Source organism: Megalobrama amblycephala, linkage group LG19 (genome assembly GCF_018812025.1).
Source record: "Megalobrama amblycephala isolate DHTTF-2021 linkage group LG19, ASM1881202v1, whole genome shotgun sequence".
Lineage (NCBI taxonomy): Eukaryota > Metazoa > Chordata > Actinopteri > Cypriniformes > Xenocyprididae > Megalobrama > Megalobrama amblycephala.
Genome location: NC_063062.1, coordinates 27,939,813 through 27,960,899, shown reverse-complemented (window position 1 = coordinate 27,960,899; position 21,087 = coordinate 27,939,813). Strand labels below are relative to the sequence as shown.

Below are 21,087 nucleotides of genomic sequence, written 5' to 3'. Positions count from 1 at the left end.
CGTGCCCTGCCCGCTCAGGTTGCATGCTCACTCCACGAGAGGTGTCGCATCCTCCTGGGCGCTGGCTCGTGGCGCCTCGCTGACAGACATTTGTAGAGCTGCGGGCTGGGCGACACCTACACGTTCGCTAGATACTATAGCCTTCGTGTCGAGCCGGTCTCCTCCCGTGTTCTCGCCACAGGTCAGAGGCATGGAGAGGCCCCGGCTTAGTGTCGGCTTGCTGCGCTACATGCGCTTCTTTTCTCCAGAGAGTCCCTACAAGGCAGACCCTGTCGAGTCCTCCGATATCCCTTCGGCAGCCGACGTGGCGGAGCGTCTGGCGCCAGGCCTATACTCCGTTGTATCCTTGAGAACCGGGTTTAGGCTGGGTTCCATATGTGTGACCCTACGGGGATCCCATATGGTTGGTTCCACGGTTGCTCCTAAACGAAGCCCGTGTCTTTCCCTCTGGGAGAACCTACCCTTCATCGGGTTGGAGTCACCCCAGCTCTTCCATATGTAGCACAGCCCTACAGGGTTAGTCCATATGTACTTCTCCACATAACTCCTTCGGGGAAGGATGTGGCTTCCGCAGCGTTCCTTTCCCAGCGAAAGGGTACGCTTTCCCAGCGTTATCCAATAGTCTCACTGAATGGGTTTTGGGGAACAGCAGTGATCGACTCTCTCTGTGTTAGCCCTGTCCCACCATCCTCAGGCAAGGGGGTTCAGGTGGCTTACTACAGAGCGCTGGAAGGGGGCAGCTCCTGTGGCGCTTTGGTAGGGATTCCTATTCGTCGGTCTGTCCGACGTACGTCGAACGTGACCGACTGAATGGGAACGTCTCGGTTACAAAGGTAACCCTCGTTCCCTGAAGGAGGGAACGGAGACGTACATCCCGTCGCCACAGTCGCTGTACCCCGCTGATGCTGCTGCCTATCCGGTTCGGCTCCTCAGCGAAAACCTGAAGATGCAACGCACCTGCTGCTCATTATATACCCGCGCTGCGAGGCGAGCAGCTGATGCATATGATTGCATGCCAATGTGCATTGGCTCGTTTTAGTTACACTCGAAGTAGATTGGCCTCTCTAGCGAGATTCCTATTCGTCGGTCTGTCCGACGTACGTCTCCGTTCCCTCCTTCAGGGAACGAGGGTTACCTTTGTAACCGAGACGTTATTATTGCTCCATCTGCCATTTTTCGTTGTTTTCCTTGCTTGCTTACCTAGTCTGATTATTCAGCTGTGCACATCCAGACGTCCTGCCCTTGTGTAATGCCTCAATTATGGGCTGGCATATGCAAATATTGGGGGCGTACATATTAATGATCCCGACTGTTACGTAACAGTCTGTGTTATGTTGAGATTCGCCTGTTTTCCGGAGGTCTTTTAAACAAATGAGATTTATATAAGAAGGAGGAAACAATGGAGTTTGAAACTCACTGTATGTCTTTTCCATGTACTGAACTGAGAGGGTGCCACTTTTTCTTTTCTAATACGTTTATCCAATGTTTTTGGTTATTCAGGGAGTGGAGAGAAGCTTATGTAGTTTATTTCTTTCTTTTACCTGTATACTGAAGGTCATTTAGTTCTCCTTCCAATAGTTAGTAACCCATTTGTTTGTTGTTTTGGCTAGACCCTTTCCTAAGCGCTTCCATTTTCTTTGTTTAACTAAAATAAATAACTTTAATTTACATCATCGAGTGGTTGACTCACATTTCTGGGGCAGAGAACTGAAGGGAATCCTCCACATTTATGTTTCTCCTTTTTGATTTAATTGGTAACACTTTAGAATACTGATCCTTCATTAATAAATAAATACACAGGAACAAATGAGTAATGCATTATTAACACTCTAGTAATTAACAAGAAACTCTGATTAATTAATTAGTAAGTAATAGTGCTCATTTGAAGGTGATAGTTCACTATTAGCTAATCAGTAACTACTATTTTTTCATACCTCCCAGAGAACTACTCAGAACTACTATATACAGGTTCATAATTAACATGAATGATGCATAATGTATAATTAATTCTAAAGTAAAGGTCTTGGTAACACTGACTGAAGTATTACCAAATCCTTCAGAAGGAATTATTAATTAATTGGATCAGTATTCTAAAGTGAAAAACATGATAACTCTAGTAACTACTGAAGTCATTGTAAACTTTTGAGGTTTTTGTACAGTTTTGTACAGTAATTCCTTATGATGTATTTGGTAACATTTAAGTAATTACTATAGTGGGTTACCATGATCTTCTTGTTAGTTAATAGTAGTTACTAGAGTGTTAATAATGTGTTACTAATTGCTTCCTGTGTAGTTATTTATTAAACAAGGATCAGTATTCTAAAGTGTTACCAATTTTTATTATACTGATCAACTAACTTTTCTTGTTTTGTTTTTTTTCTTTGTTTGTTTTTTTTCTTTCTTTTTTCTCTAAAATAATGTAAATGAGGCTGCCAGTTCAGCTGGGGTGGGTGGGGGGGTCAGTCAATAAATAGCTTGACGTATTTGTATAAACTTTTAACTAACCAGATTTCAGTACTTCAACCACCACTGCAGATTTAGGGCAGCCTGGACCTTTGTGGAAACGTGTGAAAACTGTGTGGAATGGACAGAATAGATGGACAAATAGAGGAGAGAGGGCACTGGGGTAGCAAAGCAGAGTTTCTTCTGGCTGTGGCAGGGAATGTGATTGGACTGGGTAACGTGTGGAGGTTTCCTTACCTCTGCTACAAGTATGGAGGAGGTATGAAACCAGCAGCGAACCAATACATTCATGCACTTAGAATTCTTTCAGTGGTATTATGTGTTTTGTGGTATTTTGTGTTCAGTGGTATTTTATGTATTGTACTGGTGTGTTCTCAGGAGCATTCCTGATACCCTACATGGTGTTTGTTGTTACCTGTGGGATGCCTCTGTTCTTACTAGATACTGCAATGGGACAGTACACACAGGAAGGGAGCATTACATGTTGGCATCGCCTCTGTCCACTGGTTGAGGGTGAGAGTTGTAGAAACAACACATCTCTTTATAAAAGATTTAAACTTTTTTTTATGAAATCTTTAACCCTTAACTGAGTACTGAGTACCTACTGAATTGGAATATTCACCTCAAGTTTTTCCCTTAAGTATTAAACTTAAGGTGTGATTTCCCTTACCTGTGGGAATGGCTTAAATGTGTTGCTAAATCTAATCTTTTTGTATGAAAACACTTTGAATGTCAAGCAGTTGTATACACGTCACAGTGGCAAAGAAACACTTACATATGTTACATGCACTTACTCCAGTAATATCAGTAAATTATGAGTAATTACATGCAACTAACCCTATTCCAAGTCTTATTCCTAATCCTAATTCTGTACTACGTATATGTTATTAATTAATATTACTCAGTATTTAAATGTATAATTACACAGTAAAAAGGACACCTTAAAATAAAGTGTGACTTAAAACCATTTATTTCATTATATCAGCTATTTTATTTTTTATTTAAATGAAGAATATGAACATTTGATCCAGTAAAAAACAACTTCAAAAGAAACCATCTGGTTTAATAAATAATCAGTGGAAAGAACCAAAACTCAAAGTGCATATAGATTAAGAGCAACAGATATTCATTTGAACTGGGTAAATCATCCTTTAACTCTCTCATTATTTTTCTCTTTTTGATTCTCTTCTAGTCAGTGTTTTTGTTTGCTTTTGTCAGGTATTGGCTATGCAGGACAACTGATTCTTCTGTACAGCTGCATGTATTACATCATCATTCTGGCATGGGCACTTTTCTACCTCTTCTTCTCTTTCAGCTCCCAACTGCCATGGGCCAGCTGTGACAACACCTGGAACACAGGTGATAATCTAAATAATAAATAAACAAAAGTAACATTAAAACTATAAACAATAAGTGCCATCTGATGAATATCTCAATATTTTTCCCCTGTCTTAGATGACTGTGTAAATCTTGCTGCAAAGAATTTTACCATCAACCAGACATCTCTAATTAATTAAACACCTGCAGCTACTGAGTTCTGGGTGTAAATAAATACAAATTATGATACAGTCTTGCATGAACATTCTGCGTTAGCAAATTTTATAGTAATCAACCTTTTTTTCTGTTGAGATCCACTGCACTTCCTCATAGGTTGGGGTCACAGGGACCACAATGATTAAAGGGTGTCAATAGTAAAAATAATTATAAAATAAATGTGTTTAAGTTGTATTATTAACCCCTCCATTTCCTACAATGTATGTGTGTGCATTTCATAAAAGTGATGAAATACAAAAATAACCAAATTCATTTTTAATTGCACAAATATATATATATATATATATATATATATATATATATATATATATATATATATATATATATATATATGTGTGTGTGTGTGTGTGTGTGTGTGTAGATATATATATATATATATATATATATATATATATATACACTATATTGCCAAAAGTATTAGGACACTCCTCCAAATCATTGAATTCAGGTGTTCCAATCACTTCCATGGCCACAGGTGTATAAAATCAAGCACCTAGGCATGCAGACTGCTTTTACAAACATTTGTGAAAGAATGGATCGCTCTCAGGAGCTCAGTGAATTCCTACCACCTGTGCAATAAGTCCATTTGTAAAATTTCCTCACTACTAAATATTACACCGTCAACTGTTAGTGGTATCATAACAAAGTGGAAGCAGTTGGGAACAACAGCAACTCAGCCATGAAGTGATAGGCCACGTAACATCACAGAGTGGGGTCAGCGCATGCTGAGGCGCACAGAGTTCAGAAGTCACCAACTTTCTGCAGAGTCAATAGCTACAGACCTCCAAACTTTGTTTGGCCTTCAGATTAGGCCACACAAAGTTTGTGTCTATCAAGAATAGTGTGTAGAGAGCTTCATGGACGAGCAGCTGCATCCAAGCCTTACATCACCAAGTGCAATGCAAAGCGTCGGATGCAGGGTTGTAAAGCGCGTCAGATGCAGGGTTGTAAAGCATGCCGTCACTGGACTCTAGAGCAGCGGAGACGTGTTCTCTGGAGTGAAGAATCACACTTCTCTGTCTGGCAATCCGATGGACGAGTCTGGGTTTGGCGGTTGCCAGGAGAACAGTACTTGCCTGACTGCATTGTGCCAAGTGTAAAGTTTGGTGGAGGGGGGATTATGGTGTGGGGCTGTTTTTGAAGAATGAATTCCCATAAACACACTCCTAAACCTTGTGGAAAGCCTTCCCAGAAGAGTTAAGGCTGTTATAGCTGCAAAGGGTGGGCCCACTCTATATTATACCCTACAGATTAAGAATGGGATGTCATTACAGTTCATGTGCACGTAAAGGCAGGCGTCCCAATACCACTACCAATGTAGTGTGTGTGTGTATATATATATATATATATATATATATATATATATATATATATATATATATATAAAATATTGTTGTACATATTCTATACTTATCTACAGTCGCTTCATAGTGGATATCAGACACATTATCATTAAGTCAAAATTACATTTTTGAAAATATATTTTCTTTAAATCTCAGGATAAAAATAATAATAATAATTGTATGAAAGCCCAACGATGCCCCCTAGAGGTATCTTTATGTATATATCTTTTATTATTGTCTGGGCAAGTCGGGACATGTCAGTATCAGGAGGCATTGTATCGGTGGGAAAGCTGACTTGTTCTTTGCACCAGAATTCGTACTTCTGCATGTTTGTTGTTCCTGTGAGTGAATGATTAAGAATTTCTCTAACCGGAAACTCTCACCGCCATCTCTACTAGTGCCTAACCGAACCCTTTGAGCGCCCCTGAAGCTCGCACAATAATAATAATGATGGATATGTTTTTTTCACTACTTAAAGAGGGTCTGGGGTCATATAATCAGAATATCATATAAAACAGAAAGGTTAAGCAAATTAATTTTAAACTTTTTTCATAACAACAAAAGAAAAATTGTATGTGTCTCTCTTTACAGAAAAAGAGTGCTGGTGCTCTCTGGGGGTATTGAAGAGGTCGGTAAGATCAACTGGGAGATTCTTCTGTGTCTCATTGCAATGTGGATCATATGTTATTTCTGTATCTGGAAAGGAGTCAAATCTACAGGCAAGGTGTGCAAGAATGTCACTATATTTATCTATTACTTTCCATAAAGTCAATATTAGTCCTGGTTATTGGTAAGAAATTAAATTAGCATTTTGTCACATTGCTTACATTGGTTTACTTTTAAGTGTATAGTAGGTGTGCAGGAGAGAACAAATATGTTTCAGCTATGTGGGAGAAGGACAACAACAATCTCAATTGGTAACATCAATTATTTCATTTTTTGGCATCAAATTAATGTGTCCCTTTCTTGTATTGTGCCTGAAACTTAGGTGGTGTATTTCACAGCCACTTTTCCTTATGTGATGCTACTGGTGTTGCTGATTCGTGGGTTGACTCTTCCTGGAGCTCTGCAGGGGGTTATGTTTTACCTGTACCCTGTGCCGGCCCGTCTCGCTGACCAACAGGTAATCAACCATCTTCCTTCTACCTGTAACTGTTATGTCCTGTTTTAGTTTCATTTTCACACGATTTGCTCTGTTCCTGTGTTCCTTAGTTCTCTAGTTAGTTTCCCTGGCTGTTAAATAGTTCCCACACCTGTTTCTTATGTACTCATTATCTCCCTGCTTTATTTACCCTTGGTTTTCTCAGTTTCTTGGTCCGATAATGTTAATGTTTTGCGTTCTATAGTTTTGCTCCTAAGATCTCCTGTGTGTTTGTTTGGATTTTATGATTAAGAATGGTTTATTTTGGATTCTACTTTTTTCCTCTCCCCCCTCACAAATGGACCTTCCTGGACCATTCTCTGGAGGACCACACTGGGGACATTTTGGATCTGGTGTGCCTAACAAACTATCCCGACGACTCTCAGAGAATGGTCCTCGAGAGGAATTAGCCGCTAAAGAATTAGACATGAGGACTGAGCCTACCATGGCCTCAGAGCCTGAGCCCTGAGGAGAGTCTGATCTATGTGGCCATGGGACTATTGGTGTAGTTCCCATGAATGGAGGAAGACCCCGCCCACACTCCCAGCACTGAGGGTGAGCTGCAGCTGGCCTCTGCAAACTGTTTTTATGATGACTTAGAAGAGGATGCTTACCTTAATCTCCCATCCCCACTGGTCACATCCAGCTCAAAGTCTCCAGTGTTTCCACCCATTTCAGAGTCTCCTGTGTTCCCACTGATTCCACCCAGCTTAAAGTCTCACGTGTCTCCAGAGTTCCTGCCCAGCCTCCCTCTCCGGCCTCCTCTTCAAAAGTCAGCCAGTTCATCAGCCCTGCCTCCACTGGTTCCCTTCAGCCCTTGTCATCTCCTCTAATGCCACTATATTTTGTGGATTTGCCTCAGGTCTTCAGGTCTCCAGCTTTGTCCAGGCAAGTGGATCCCCTGTTGATCCCCCAGCTCAGCCTTCAGCCACTGATCTTGTCACTCCACTCCCTCCCTCAGCTCCACCAGATACCATCGTCCTTATGGCCCCACCAGACTCCCTTGTCCCTCTGGTTTTGCCTTGCTTAGATGTCGCCATGCCTGTGCCATGGACTTCCGAGCTGTCCACTTCGCTCTGTCTCTCCACACCTTCGGCTCCATCTGGCTCTGCCTTCCCTCCGGCTCCACCTCAGTCCTCAGGCACCCTGGCTCCAAATCGGACACTCGTCACAGCGTCTCCGCCTCGGCCTCCAGGACCATCGGTGTTGCCCACAGTCCCATCTGCTCTCTGTCTGTGTCCAGGGTAGGGCTGCACGATATATCGCATGAGATTGTCACGCGCATTTCGTCAGTAAAGCCAGTTACCTGATTACCGCTAAATCGACATCACCTGCTTTCAAATGGAGCGGCATTTAATAGACAGAACCGTAGATCACTGAAGAACCATGCAATATCGCATTCATATCGCAGATGAATCGCCTTCGATAACGAACGCGATATTGCGTGGCTTTTCAGTGATCTACGGCTCTGTCTATTAAATGGCGCTCCATTTGAAAGCAGGTGATGGCGATTTAGCGGTAATCAGGCAACCGGCTTTACTGACGAAATGCGCGTGACAACCTCATGCGATATATCGTGCAGCCCTAGTCCAGGGCTCCACCTCCATCAGCCTTGTCTCCATCGGTCAGCCTCCTGGTGTCGACAGCCAAAACCCCACACATGGTTCCTCCCTCCATCAACTCCGCCATTGGGCTTTCATTTTGGCTGCGCTCTGGGTCCCCGCCTGGCTATTCCTGCTCTTGGCTCCTCCCATGGTCATCACCACCCTGGTTTCTCCCAGTGTCACCTGTACTTGTCTCCTGCCCTTCTCCTGTTCCATGTTCTCCTCCAGAGCCCCCTCCCTCCTTTCTCAGTTGGACTGCATGGGGACACTCCTTCCAGGGTTGCATACTGTAATGCATATCTCCTGTTTTAGTTTGCTCTGTTCCTGTTTTCCTTAGTTCCCTAGTTAGTTTCCCTGGCTGTTAATTAGTTCCCACACCTGTTAAAGGGATAGTTCACCCAAAAATGAAAATTCTGTCAGTAATCACTCACCCTCATATTGATACAACCATGTAAGTCTTTCTTTCATCTTCGGATCACAAATTAATATTTTTGTGATTAAATATGAGCGGTGGAATACTCCTCCATTGGCTTTAAGGGGGCCCAAACTTGTCCGTCCAGAAAGTCCGTGAAGAAAATGTTTAAATAGTCCATGCCACTACAGTGGCTCAACCGTACGTTTCTCAAGCGACGATAATACTTTTCGTGCGAAAAAAACAAACAAAAGAACGACTTTATTCAACTATTCATTTTCTCTCTTGTAGGCCTCTGACGTTAGTTCATGAGAGCTCCATGACGCATGCGCGAGAACTAAACTGACGACGGTCTTCTTCTACTACTACTCGTTACTGGCTGCTCACTCCTTAGGAGTATTACCACCACCTAGTGTTCAAGATGAAGTGCTGGCATAGCCGGAAGCGCTAAACTTTGTTTACAAGCAGGTGAACGCGCGCGCTGAGCAGCCAGTAACAAGTAGTAGTAGAAGAAGACCGTCGTCAGTTTAGTTCTCGCGCATGCGAGATCTCGTGAACTAACGTCAGAGGCCTACAAGAGAGAAAATGAATAGTTGAATAAAGTCGTTCTTTTGTTTGTTTTTTCGCACTAAAGTTATTATCGTCGCTTGAGAAACGTACGGTTGAGCCACTGTAGTGGCATGGACTATTTAAACATTTTCTTCACTGACTTTCTGGACAGACAAGTTTGGGCCCCCTTAAAGCCAATGGAGGAGTATTCCACCGCTCATATTTAATCACAAAAATATTAATTTGTGATCCGAAGATGAAAGAAAGACTTACATGGTTGTATCAACATGAGGGTGAGTAATTACTAGGGGTGTGACGAGACCAGTATCTCACGAGACGAGACGAGACTCGAGATTGAGTTCACAAGACGAGACAAGATGGCGAAATACATGACTAGAAAAAATATTCTGCAGGTGTATTTGAAATGTTTTAACTAATCATTTTGTAATGAATGTCATTTCAGTTCTACTTTCTGAGACTGAATTATCATATGCAGTAAAAGACAACAATACTCAAGTAATGTAAAAGGTTTTGCCACTAACTCAACTGACTGACTTCTCTTCTGTATGATTTCAGTCTCTTCAGATCTTACTGTACATGAATTATGAGCTTCTACAGCTTTTGACCTCCTAACTGAACTCCTCTCCGCAATCTGATCACAGAAATAAAAACAGTATAAATAAAAATGGTAACACTTTACAATAAGGTCTCATTTATTAACATTAATGTATTAACCAACATCAACTAACAACAAGCAATATATTTGCTACAGTATTTATTAATCTTTGTTAGTTGATAAAAATAGTCATTCATTGTCAGTTCATGATAGTTCACAGTGCATTAACTAATGTTAACAAATGAAACCTTATTGTTTGTACTAGTAAATAATAAGAAGAGAAAACTGTTATTCATTTTTATGGTAACACTTTACAATAAGTGCAACCATAATCGCACTCTCTCAATATTCAAAGATCAAATAAGACCAAATTTTTTCTTTGATACAGAGCTGAGAGATGGTTACAACTACACTGCCCAGCCTAAAATAGCTTTCATATTGAGAGATAACTTATCTGTATTCATCAGTGAGCCGCTTTCAAAATGCGGGGTATTGAAATCACGTTTGAATGCGCGCACGCGTTTACTTTCACTTTTAAACGGTCGCGCGTACTCTGTAAATATGGAGCGGCGGCGACCGTTATCCAACTGAATTAAATGTTTTTTTTTTATTTAAATACAAAGCAAAACGACAGTGGAGGCAAAATGTAAACGTAGCGGTGGCATATTCTTTCCTAATCATCCTAACACTCTGTCATGGCAACATCACGAGACTACTTTTCGCCTCGACGAGAAATCTCGTCACAGTTTAGTCTCGCGAGATCTCGTGCCACGAGATCTCGTCACACCCCTAGTAATTACTGACAGAATTTTCATTTTTGGGTGAACTATCCCTTTAATTAGTTATGTTCTACTCATTATCTCCCTGCTTTATATGCCTGTAGTGTCGTGCACTCTCCCATAAGAAGTACAGGAGATGGAGATCCAATTCACAAACACCTAAAGGCCGTTGTTTATTTCCTGAACATTTATAACCTAAAACACAGGTATCAGGAGGCGTCCCAACTTCCCCAAAAACAACAAAACGCAAAGGAGACAGTCTATATTTCCCTGAACATCTCACTACAACTCCTTGGTTCTTTTCTCCCTCTCTCTCCCACCGCGCACATTCCCCTTCCCCCTAACTACCCCCATCCCGGACATCTCCCCCCACCAGAAGGTAAATAAACAGTAAACACATTTATAACAGCGTTATCATCACATACCCTTGGTTTTCTCAGTTTCTTGGTCTGGTGTTGTTTATGTTTAGTGTTCTATAGTTTTGCTCCTAAGATCTCCTGCATGTTTGTAGGGTTATACAATTAGAGATTGTTTATTTTGGATTCTTCTTCATCTTGTTGTGTGCTTAACTCAGCAAACGTGACACTGTCAGGGAACGGAGGAATCAAAGTCTGCAGGCAGAGGTGAGGATCAGAGTTTTAATGAAACAAACAAAAATGAATATAAAGCAGGAATAAAATAACACTGGGAAAACAAGGACCACAAGGAATAGGAAACACCTGGAGAAGACTAATCAACCAGGAAAACTAACACTGGGAAAACAAGGACCACAAGGAATAGCAAACACCTGGAGAAGACTAATCAACCAGGAAAACTACAATCATGGCCACAGGAACAGGACACAGGAATGAACACAGAAATTATAGGAACTGAGAAAACTTAAAAGTACCACAGAGCACAAAACACAGAAGCAGATCTGACAGACCTAATAACAACATATAGCCTAAAGACAATTACTAGATCACATTTTAATACATTAAAATATTTTAATATTTAGTATTTAACATTTTTTAATACATCACTACATTTTTCACATAAAAAAAAAAAACAGGTTGAATTTTATATTAAGTGTCTTTAACTATGTACTAACATTTAAATTAATATTTTGATACAATGCAGTTATTGTGTACATATAGGTTTTTATGTTGTATTTATAATTTAAAAAAAAAATACCTGCATGTAATTAATTTCAGCAATTACATCTATAAATATAGCTGCAAGCAGCAATTGGGGGCCAAGCACAGAAGGCATCGAAAATAAGAAATAATGAGAAAAATTAAATAAGAAATAATGAGAAAAATGTTTGGGTTGTAGCACAGTGCAGAGCAGGAAGAGCAAAAACAGCAGAAATTGAACATACATGAAAAAATGCTGGTTCAGAAGTAGAGGTGAGAATGAACTCAAAATGAACAGAATAAGAAATAAGAAAAATGTATAAGTTGTAGCACAATGCGGAGCAGGAAAAAAATGACTAGAAGCTGAGATGAAAATGAACACAGAATGAACAAAAATAGATTTATTTGTAATCAGAAGAAGAAATACTAGTACAATGCTTATTGGGATAATAAAGGAATTGAAATGACACATTACAAAAAAATGTATAAAGTTGCCCCACACAGGACTTGGATCAGGTGACTGTCACTTATCTCATTGCGCCACTGGGCAGACACTTTCACACACCAGCCAAAGTTCAGTAGTTCATGTGACGATGAGCTCATAATGAACATTTTTTATTAAAATGCACCACGTGTTATATTTATTAATTTTAGTTTAAATCATTGTAGGAAACACTCAATATCTGGAACAGAATATTTTTTTACTAAATAACCTATTAGTATGTTAAGCTAACTAGCATAGGAAAACAAACAGAGGCAAGGTCACATTCAGAGACAAATATCTCAGGAACGGTAGTGAATATTAACGGACCTGTTCCTACTGTTATAGCTACTGTCTATTGCCCGCCCAGGAGCAATTCTAATTTTTTTTAATGACTTTTCTGTATTTTTAACTATACTGTGTTCTGCATCTCAATGTTATTATATTGGGCGATTTTAATATACACATGGATAATGTCAATAACACTCTCACCAGAGATTTTATATCATGTCTTGACAGTTTTGGAATACAACAATTTGTTGATTTTCCGACCCACTGTAAAGGTCACACTCTTGACCTTATTTGCTGCTCTGGTGTAACCCTTTCTAACTGTCTAGCATCAGACTTGCCCATATCAGATCACAAGTTTATATCATTCAGTGTTAACTTAATGGTAGAAAAAATCAAAATGGGTCATTCCATCTCATTTCGGAATGTTAAGAACATTGATATATCTGCTCTCTCTGCTGGGCTTGATAATTTCCTCATGAGAGATGTATTTTCTACTCCAGATGACTTAGTCTCCCACTATAATGAGGGACTGCATAGTGTGTTCGATAAGCTTGCACCTCTAAAAACTCGGACTGTATATTTTTCTCATTCTGCACCTTGGTTTACATCCGAACTGAGGCAACTTAAAACTAAGGGATGTCGCTTGGAACGTCTATGCATTAAAACTGGACTTACTATTCATAAAGAGATGTATGCAGATCACATGCTCTCCTACAAGAATGCTCTTTTGACCGCTAAATCCAATTATTATTCTGCTATAATTAGGTCAGATGAAGGGAACACCAGATCCTTGTTTTGTCAGGTTTTTGCAGGAGTGAGGACCCAGGTGCAGAATGAACAGTTAAGGGATTTTATTACAACACTAAAGACAAGGCACAACAAGGAGATTTAGGTGTGACACGGTCAAACAGCAGGGCAGGCGACACGATGACAGGCAGGGAGGATGATCACTGAAGTCAGACTAAGGTGACAACAGACTTGAGGACAGCTTATAGGAAGCAAGACCAGGTGGCATGAAGATGGGAAGAACCAGACAGGAATACAGGGAACTCAAGGCTTGATGCGGCTCTCTCAAGTAGTTCCAGTCTTGGCTGCCAGGCAGTCTACAGGGGCCAAGCAAACTCGGGACACAGGCCAGAGGAGGGCAGGAACAGACAAGACTCAAACAATAGGCAAGACACAAGACAAACAGGCAAGGCACAAGAGAGGGTTAATAAAATAAAACATGAGGCAACAAATTCTGAAGCAGAAAACTAAGACTAGAGAAACAAAATAAAAGTAAATGACTGAAACTAGCAAACACAAATTAAAGCAAGAGAACACCCTTGTATGAAACTAAAATAAAGAAAGGATAGTTCAAAAACAAAAGAAACCAAAAAATTAAGCTTTGGAGAACTAGAGCAAAATATAGAATTTATCAAGAAGGAAAGTCAGATAAGGGAAGCTAAATCTATCACTGACTGACAGGATCTATGAGCACAATACACATGGTGAACACACAACAAACCAGCAAAGACATGATGGAAGGAAGCACAATTTAAAGGGACCAAAGCACACAAGGTTCAGGTGAGCACAATTAGTGAAACGAGGACTAGACAGGACTAAACAAGGGGGCGTGGTGAAAGCAAACTAGGAGGCAGGACAAGAGGAGCACATGGCAAACACAAACAAAGACAAAGCCATGTGCTGACAAATAACAAAAACATAGAGACATGGAACAAAGACAACACAGACAAGGCTGCCAGGGCAGAACCCTGACATGTTTACTACAGTAAATGGCATCTTATGGCCTCCTGATACCCTTCCTTCCCATCTATACTCTAGTGACTTGTGTAACAAATTTATGACCTTTTTTAACTAAAATTGACAAAATACATCAACAATTGACTCCTCAAAATAGCATGGCATGTGATCTGCCGTTTCTGCTTTACCATGACTCACCTCTCTCTTCATTTTATAGTTTCGAACTTCCAACTGTTGATGAAATATTATGTCTCATCCGACAATTGAAGTCTTTCACCTGTCAGTTAGATCCACTCCCTACTCACTTGGTTAAAGCCTGCTTATCCACTTTATCTGGTATAGTAACCGATACTATACATTCTTATCTAACTTCTGGAATTGTTCCTTCATCTTTTAAAGTTGCTGTTATAACTCCAAGACTCAAGAAACCGGGAGCCGATCCTAACAACTTTTCCAACTTTCGCCCAATATCCAATCTACCTTTTCTTTCAAAAATCTTGGAAACAGTTGTTGCATCTCAGATTCATGCTCACCTCTTAAAAAATAGCTTGTTTGAAAAATTCCAGTCTGGTTTTCGGCCATTGCATAGTACAGAGACTGCCATGGTAAAAGTCGTTAATGATCTGCTGATGGCAGCTGATTCTGGACTATTAACCATACTTATCTTACTTGATTTAAGTGCAGCCTTCGACACAATTTCCCATCAAGTTCTCTTAAATAGATTACTTAGGTATCACTGGTGTTCCTCTCTCCTGGTTCAGATCCTATCTTTCGGACGCACTCAATTTGTTCAGCTCAAAAATTTCAGGTCATACTCTTCATCTGTTACCACTGGTGTCCCTCAAGGCTCTGTTCTGGGCACTCTTTTATTTATCATTTACTTACCACCCCTTGGTTACATCTTCAGGAAATATGGCATTAGTTTTCATTGCTATGCAGATGACACCCAGCTCTATTTATCATCCAAGCCAAATTCTACTCTTCTGTCTTCCTCTCTCTCAGATTGTTTAGAAGAGATTAAATCCTGGTTTTCACACAATTTTCTCATGTTGAATACTGATAAAACAGATGTTCTTCTTGTTGGCACTAAATCTAACTTGTCAAAATCCTATAGCTTTTCAATTTCAATTGATAATTCTATAATCTCTCCATCTTCTCAGGTTAAGAGTCTGGGTGTCGTCCTCGATAGTACTTTGTCTTTTGAAACACACGTAAACAATATTACTTGGTCTGCATATTTTCACCTACGGAACATCAGCTCTCTCCGTCCATTTCTCACATCCAATTCCACAGCCATTCTTGTACACGTTCTAGTCACTTCACGCATTGATTACTGTAATTCTCTTTTATTTGGGTTACCTCACAAACTCCTTCATAAACTTCAGTTGGTCCAGAACTCAGCTACCCGTATAATTACTACCTCTTCCACTGAGCATATCTCTCCTGTTCTCTATCATTTACATTGGCTTCCTGTTAAATACCGGGTAGAGTCAGTGTTGGGGGTAACAAGTTACAAAGTAACGGATTACAGTAACTATATTACTTTTTTTGGGTAACGAAGTAAAGTAACGCATTACACTAATAATATTGGTAACTAACTACACTACTTTACTAGACTATAGGAACGTGCTTTCCTGCGTTACCCAAGCCGTGTTTGCCTGTGTGTAAAGTTCTGTCTGTTTAAGTGGTGCGTGCATGCGTGTGCCTGTATGTGTGCCGTTGCCATAGAGATCGATTTGACGTAGCTGCTGGTGCGAAGGGGAGCAGGAAATGGAGATGGAGACGGAGACAGGGGATTTCGGCCACTGGCAAAATTTACATTACTTTCAGTTTATTGCTCAAAAGGACAAAAATATTTGTGTGAAATGCACACTATGCCCAGGCGACAAGTTTGTGACTTGGTATGTTACCGCCTCTGGAAGCCACATCAAAGACTATAGAATAACACAAGACGTGTCACTCGTATTATTATGAATGGGAGAAAGTGTAATGCGCAATATGGCGGAATAAGCTCCGCCTTTTAAATAAGAGCCAATCGCTGACTGGTAAAGTCATCGCGTCACTGCAGCGGCCGTTAGAAGCACCGGTTTCTATAGAAACAGTCAGACGCGCGCCTCCAAAATGAGGCACTAGAGACGCGCATTTAGGTCTGCACATACGCATTAGCTTGATCCAGCCTAAAAAATACAGTTTTTTTGTCATGATTCGAGCGTTTGGAAAAAAAATTATGAGACAGTTATTGTCAGATTTCATTGGTGATTACAAATATTAAATTTAATCGAAAGCTTGGCAAACAGCTTTGGAGAATTTGATGTTTCCCCATTCAAAGAGATAGGAGTTGCACTTGCATGCCCGAGAGGCGTTTCAAAGATGGCCGCCGAGTGAAATGACTTGTCTTAAAGGGACTTCTCCAGGAGGCAGAGGAGAGCGAGCTAAGGAGAAAACGGGGCGAGGGTTTTTGGAATGACGTGAATTTTCTATTTAATTAATTAATTAATTTCATTTTCTATTTCCTTTTTATGGGCTTAAGTGCATTTTAAATTAAGATTTATTTTTTATAGGATAAAGTGACCTTTATTTTTATATTTTTCATTGACCACTTCTTTTCTGTTGTTGCCATGAATCTAATAAAAAGCTGGTTTTGTTCTCAGGAGAATAGTTTTGTTCTCATGTTTCCCAAAGCCTGTGTTTTGAAACTTGTGTGTTGACACCATTTTAAAATGACCCCACCATAGCCTTCTTTATCCTGTTGTTTCTGGATTTTATGGTGAGGCATATTTCTTTGTGCAGACAGGGATATTGTTCTTTCATATGGTTCAATATTTATACAATAAACTCTATGCAGAAAGGTTAAGTGATGATAGGGCTATGATGTTTGTCCATGTATCTACACAGTAAATTAAGAAAAAGGAAAGTAAAGTAATAAGTAGTGAAGTTACTTTTCAAATGCAGTAACTAGTAAAGTAATCTCATTACAATTTACAGAAGTAACTAGTAACTAATTACATTCTTTGAGTAACTACCCCAACACTGGGTAGAGTACAAGATTCTACTTCTCACTTTTAAAGCTCTTCACAATTTTGCACCCTCATATCTCTCCGAATTGCTTCACATCTACACTCCGATGCGTACACTTCGATCTTCCTCTTCTGTCTCTCTTGCTGTACCCTCTGTTTGTTTAGTCACTATGAGATCCAGGGCATTCAGCTGTGCTGCTCCTCATCTTTGGAATTCTCTACCACAATCTCTACAAGAAAGTGATTGTCTGGTTACTTTTAAATCACGTCTTAAAACTTACTTATTTAAATTAGCTTTCTCTGACCAGTTTGAAATATTGTATGTTAGCTGTTGCTTTGTTTGTATTGTGTCTCAATTTGTTTTATGACTATCATTTTACTGTACGGTGTCCTTGAGTGTTTTGAAAGGCACCTTTAACAGTTAAATGCATGACTGTTTCACCAATCATTCTTACATATTCGGGTCTTTATCGACCCGGATAAATATCTAACACGGAAGGATCTCTACCTGTCGCAATAATATAAAACTCCTCTGATATTAGAGTAACAATTACAGAAGAATAAAATAAAGCATATTTTGTTACCTTTTGGAGCTTGAAAGGGCTCCGTTTGAGCAGATGTTTTATGCCATCATCACTGTCCTCGTCAGAGCTCATTTCCCAGTAAATTCAGCAAATAATAGGCTAGTTTTATGTTTGAGGTCACGAATATGAGCCCATTCTCAAACGTATTATCAAAACTATGTCATTTTCAACATCTTCAAAATCAATATTTCAATCGCTAACAGCTTCACCAGATTCATCCTGTAACAGTGACAGTCATATTTGATTGCGTTCAGTACTTGCTCTGTAGTAAATTGCTGAGCCATTTCATGTTTTTCTTCTTATTTCGTTTTCTGTCTGAATCAGTCGTCACTTCATCATTGTGTAACAGACATTGCCACCTTGTGGAATAAAGGTGAATTGCACTTATTCCATCATCTAAGATTCAATTATTGTTGTGAAGAAAAAAATATACGTACACTCATACACACCTCGGGTCGTTTGCGACCCTATACAGTTTTTACAAAAAATGAATACAAAAATAGGCATTCTTTTATAATTTTATGATTTTTTTCATGTTATATTCTTTATAATGAATTGATTGAGGAATACCAAGAAGGTTGATGTCTAACTTTAAAAAATGAACGAGGAGGAGGTTTGTGAATGATGTCCCGGGTCACTAAAGACCCGAGGTATGCATTTAAGGGTTAAATAAAATGTATTATTATTATTAATATCAAAAATACATTCAGTCATTTCTGTGCGGCTTGGTCCAAAGATCATCTGAGGCGATTTTGGACAAAATTGGACAAAATTTGTTGGAGGAGTAGCGAAAAAACTGTTTTTCGTTTACATCAATGGAGAACAGGTTAATTTAAGGAAAATGATAAATCACACATCGTCAGAACTGACATTAGCCAGGGAATAAAATGACAAAGCATACAAATTTTTGGACAATTTTTTGGACAATGTTTTGAAAATTTATAGATGTTTTTACAAAATTCATTATATCTCTGGAACACTAGGTGGCACTGTGTTCAAACTTCTCAGGTACCTTCAGGACATTCTGATGATAATGTACTAATTTTTGTGAAGATATGTCAAATTGTTTAAAAGTTATTGCAATTTATGACAGAATTCAAATGGGTGGACACGTGGTTCATCCAATGTTGACAAAATCATGACCCAAGGAATCCATAGACACCAGGATCATGATTTTCTGACAAAGTGTTCAAAAGTTATTGGCCAAAATAGCCATTTTTCAGATCTGTAAGTGGCGCTGTTCCCAAATTTTGCATGGACCCTCAGATCCTGGTTCCGATGAAGCATACCAATTTTTGTTTTAATACAGCCTCTGAACCAATTTTGGGTCGACCTCGTTAAGTTTGTGACATAACTTTTGAACAAAGATTAATTTAAAAAATCTGTTCTGTCATTTCTGTGTGGCTTGGTCCAATGATCATGTGATCAAACTTTGGACAAAATTGGACAAAATCTGAAGGAGGAGTAGCAAAAAAATTGAATACTGTACTTTTCAAAATGGCCACTACTGTAATGGGTGGAGTCTTAATGTAAGATGTTGAATGGCATTAGCATGAAGAGAGGAATCAGATGTACTAAATTAGATTTTTCTAGAGAAAATGGTTCAAAAGTTAATTTTTGAACTGGTGGTGGTGCTATAGAATTGGTTCTAGAGACTCCAAATTTGGTCCAATCACTATTCAATGACATATCTACAATTGTGCCAAATTTGATCATTTTCTCATGTTCCGTTGATAGGGCTGCCATAGACTCCCAGAGGGGAGGAATAATAATAATAGGTGCTTGGCCCCTAATTACACTGTTGAATGTACCTTTCCTCAAAAAACTACAGAACTTCAAAGATGGCACCAGCAACAGAACAACATAAGAGTCCAGACATGACCAAACCACCCCACCCCTCTCCCAGGTGGATGGTGGAGCAGAAGCAGAAACTGGGGGAGGGATGGGGGGCCAGGCCCATGAGGTGGAATTTAGTCTGGAGACTGAGGAGGAGCAGGGAGTAAGGACAGAGCCAGCAGAGAGGGCGACCAGGATGTAGCCAGGGTGTAGCCAGGGTGTGGCCTGAGAGGCCCTTTTTATCTCTTTTCCTGGTGGAACAGAGATAGGGTCAGAAAGTTCAGGGATGGTCTTCGTGACTATGACAGAGATTTCAGATATGGCCTCTGTGGTGGTAACAAAGCAGACAAGTGACACAAAGAGTTCATAGATGGCCTCTGTAGCCACGACAATGAGCACAGCAAAAAGTTCATGAATGGTCTCTGTGACCGTAATGGAGCCGACAGGGAGCACACATAGTTCAAAGATGACCTCCCAAGTCATGACAAGGAGCATAGAGACTACTTAGTTGGCCCTTTTGGCCCTAACAGAGCCAACAGGTGGCACAGAGGGTTCAGTAATGGCCTCCGTAGCCGTAACCAGGCCGACAGGGGGCACGAAAACTTAGTGGAAGTGTGTGTGGCCTAGACACACAAAATGGTGGCTGTCATCACTTGAAATGCCAAGGACAAGGGGAAGACCTTCAGGACCACCGGGCTTGGGAGAATTGAGACCGCCGGGCTTTGGAGTGCTGAGACCCCTGGGCTTGGAAAAGCTGAGACCACTGGGCATGGAAGCACTGAGACCTACGAGCATGGGGCCACCAGACTTGGGACCATCGAGTTAGAGAGCACTAGGACCACCGGGCTTGTGAGTGCTGAGACTCATGGTGAGGCAAGTTCCATGGCCATCGGAGCCTGGGACACAAAATGTTTAGGGGACCCCTGAGCAGTCACAGTGGTATCCTCCTCCACCTTTCCCACAGTGAAGAGGGATACACTCAGCCAAAACATTATGCTCCACAAATTAACAAAATGCCCTTAAAGACCAACACAGAAAAGTTGTGATCTGATCAGGTTCATTCAGACCAGAACAATAAAATAAAATGAGTGAACTGTCCAGAAAGTGGTGAGCCATGTCCAAAAATTCATGGGTGTGGTAATTGAGGGAGCACTTGCCCTGCCAAAGAAGGATGAGACAAACGCCTGCTAGATCTATATTTTGCTCAGTCATTCAGCAGATAAGATGGCAGTCAGAGACATGGATCTAAATGCAAGGGTTATTTATTAAACACAAAAGTAAAACAAGAACCAGGACACAAGGATCGCAGGGAACAGGGACACAGGATCATTTACATAAATCCAGTGATTGAGTAAAGACCAAGAGAAACACAAGGGCTATATATACACAAGGGGTAACAAGCTAACAAGACACACCTGGGAACAATCAGGGGTAATCAACAGGAACTACAATGAACTAAAAAGATGACACAGGAAACCGTCCAGACATGACAAAGGGAACAAACCTTACCTGTATCCCACCTCAATAGCAGCAAAAGTGTTTTACAATACAACATCATC

At 40.3% G+C, this 21,087-nt stretch overlaps 1 pseudogene; it reads left to right on the top strand.

The window, feature by feature from the left end:
* The first annotated feature begins 2,507 nt into the window (after positions 1 to 2,507).
* The window catches only part of LOC125253927, a 39,072-nt pseudogene continuing 20,492 nt past the window's right edge, over positions 2,508 to 21,087 (top strand).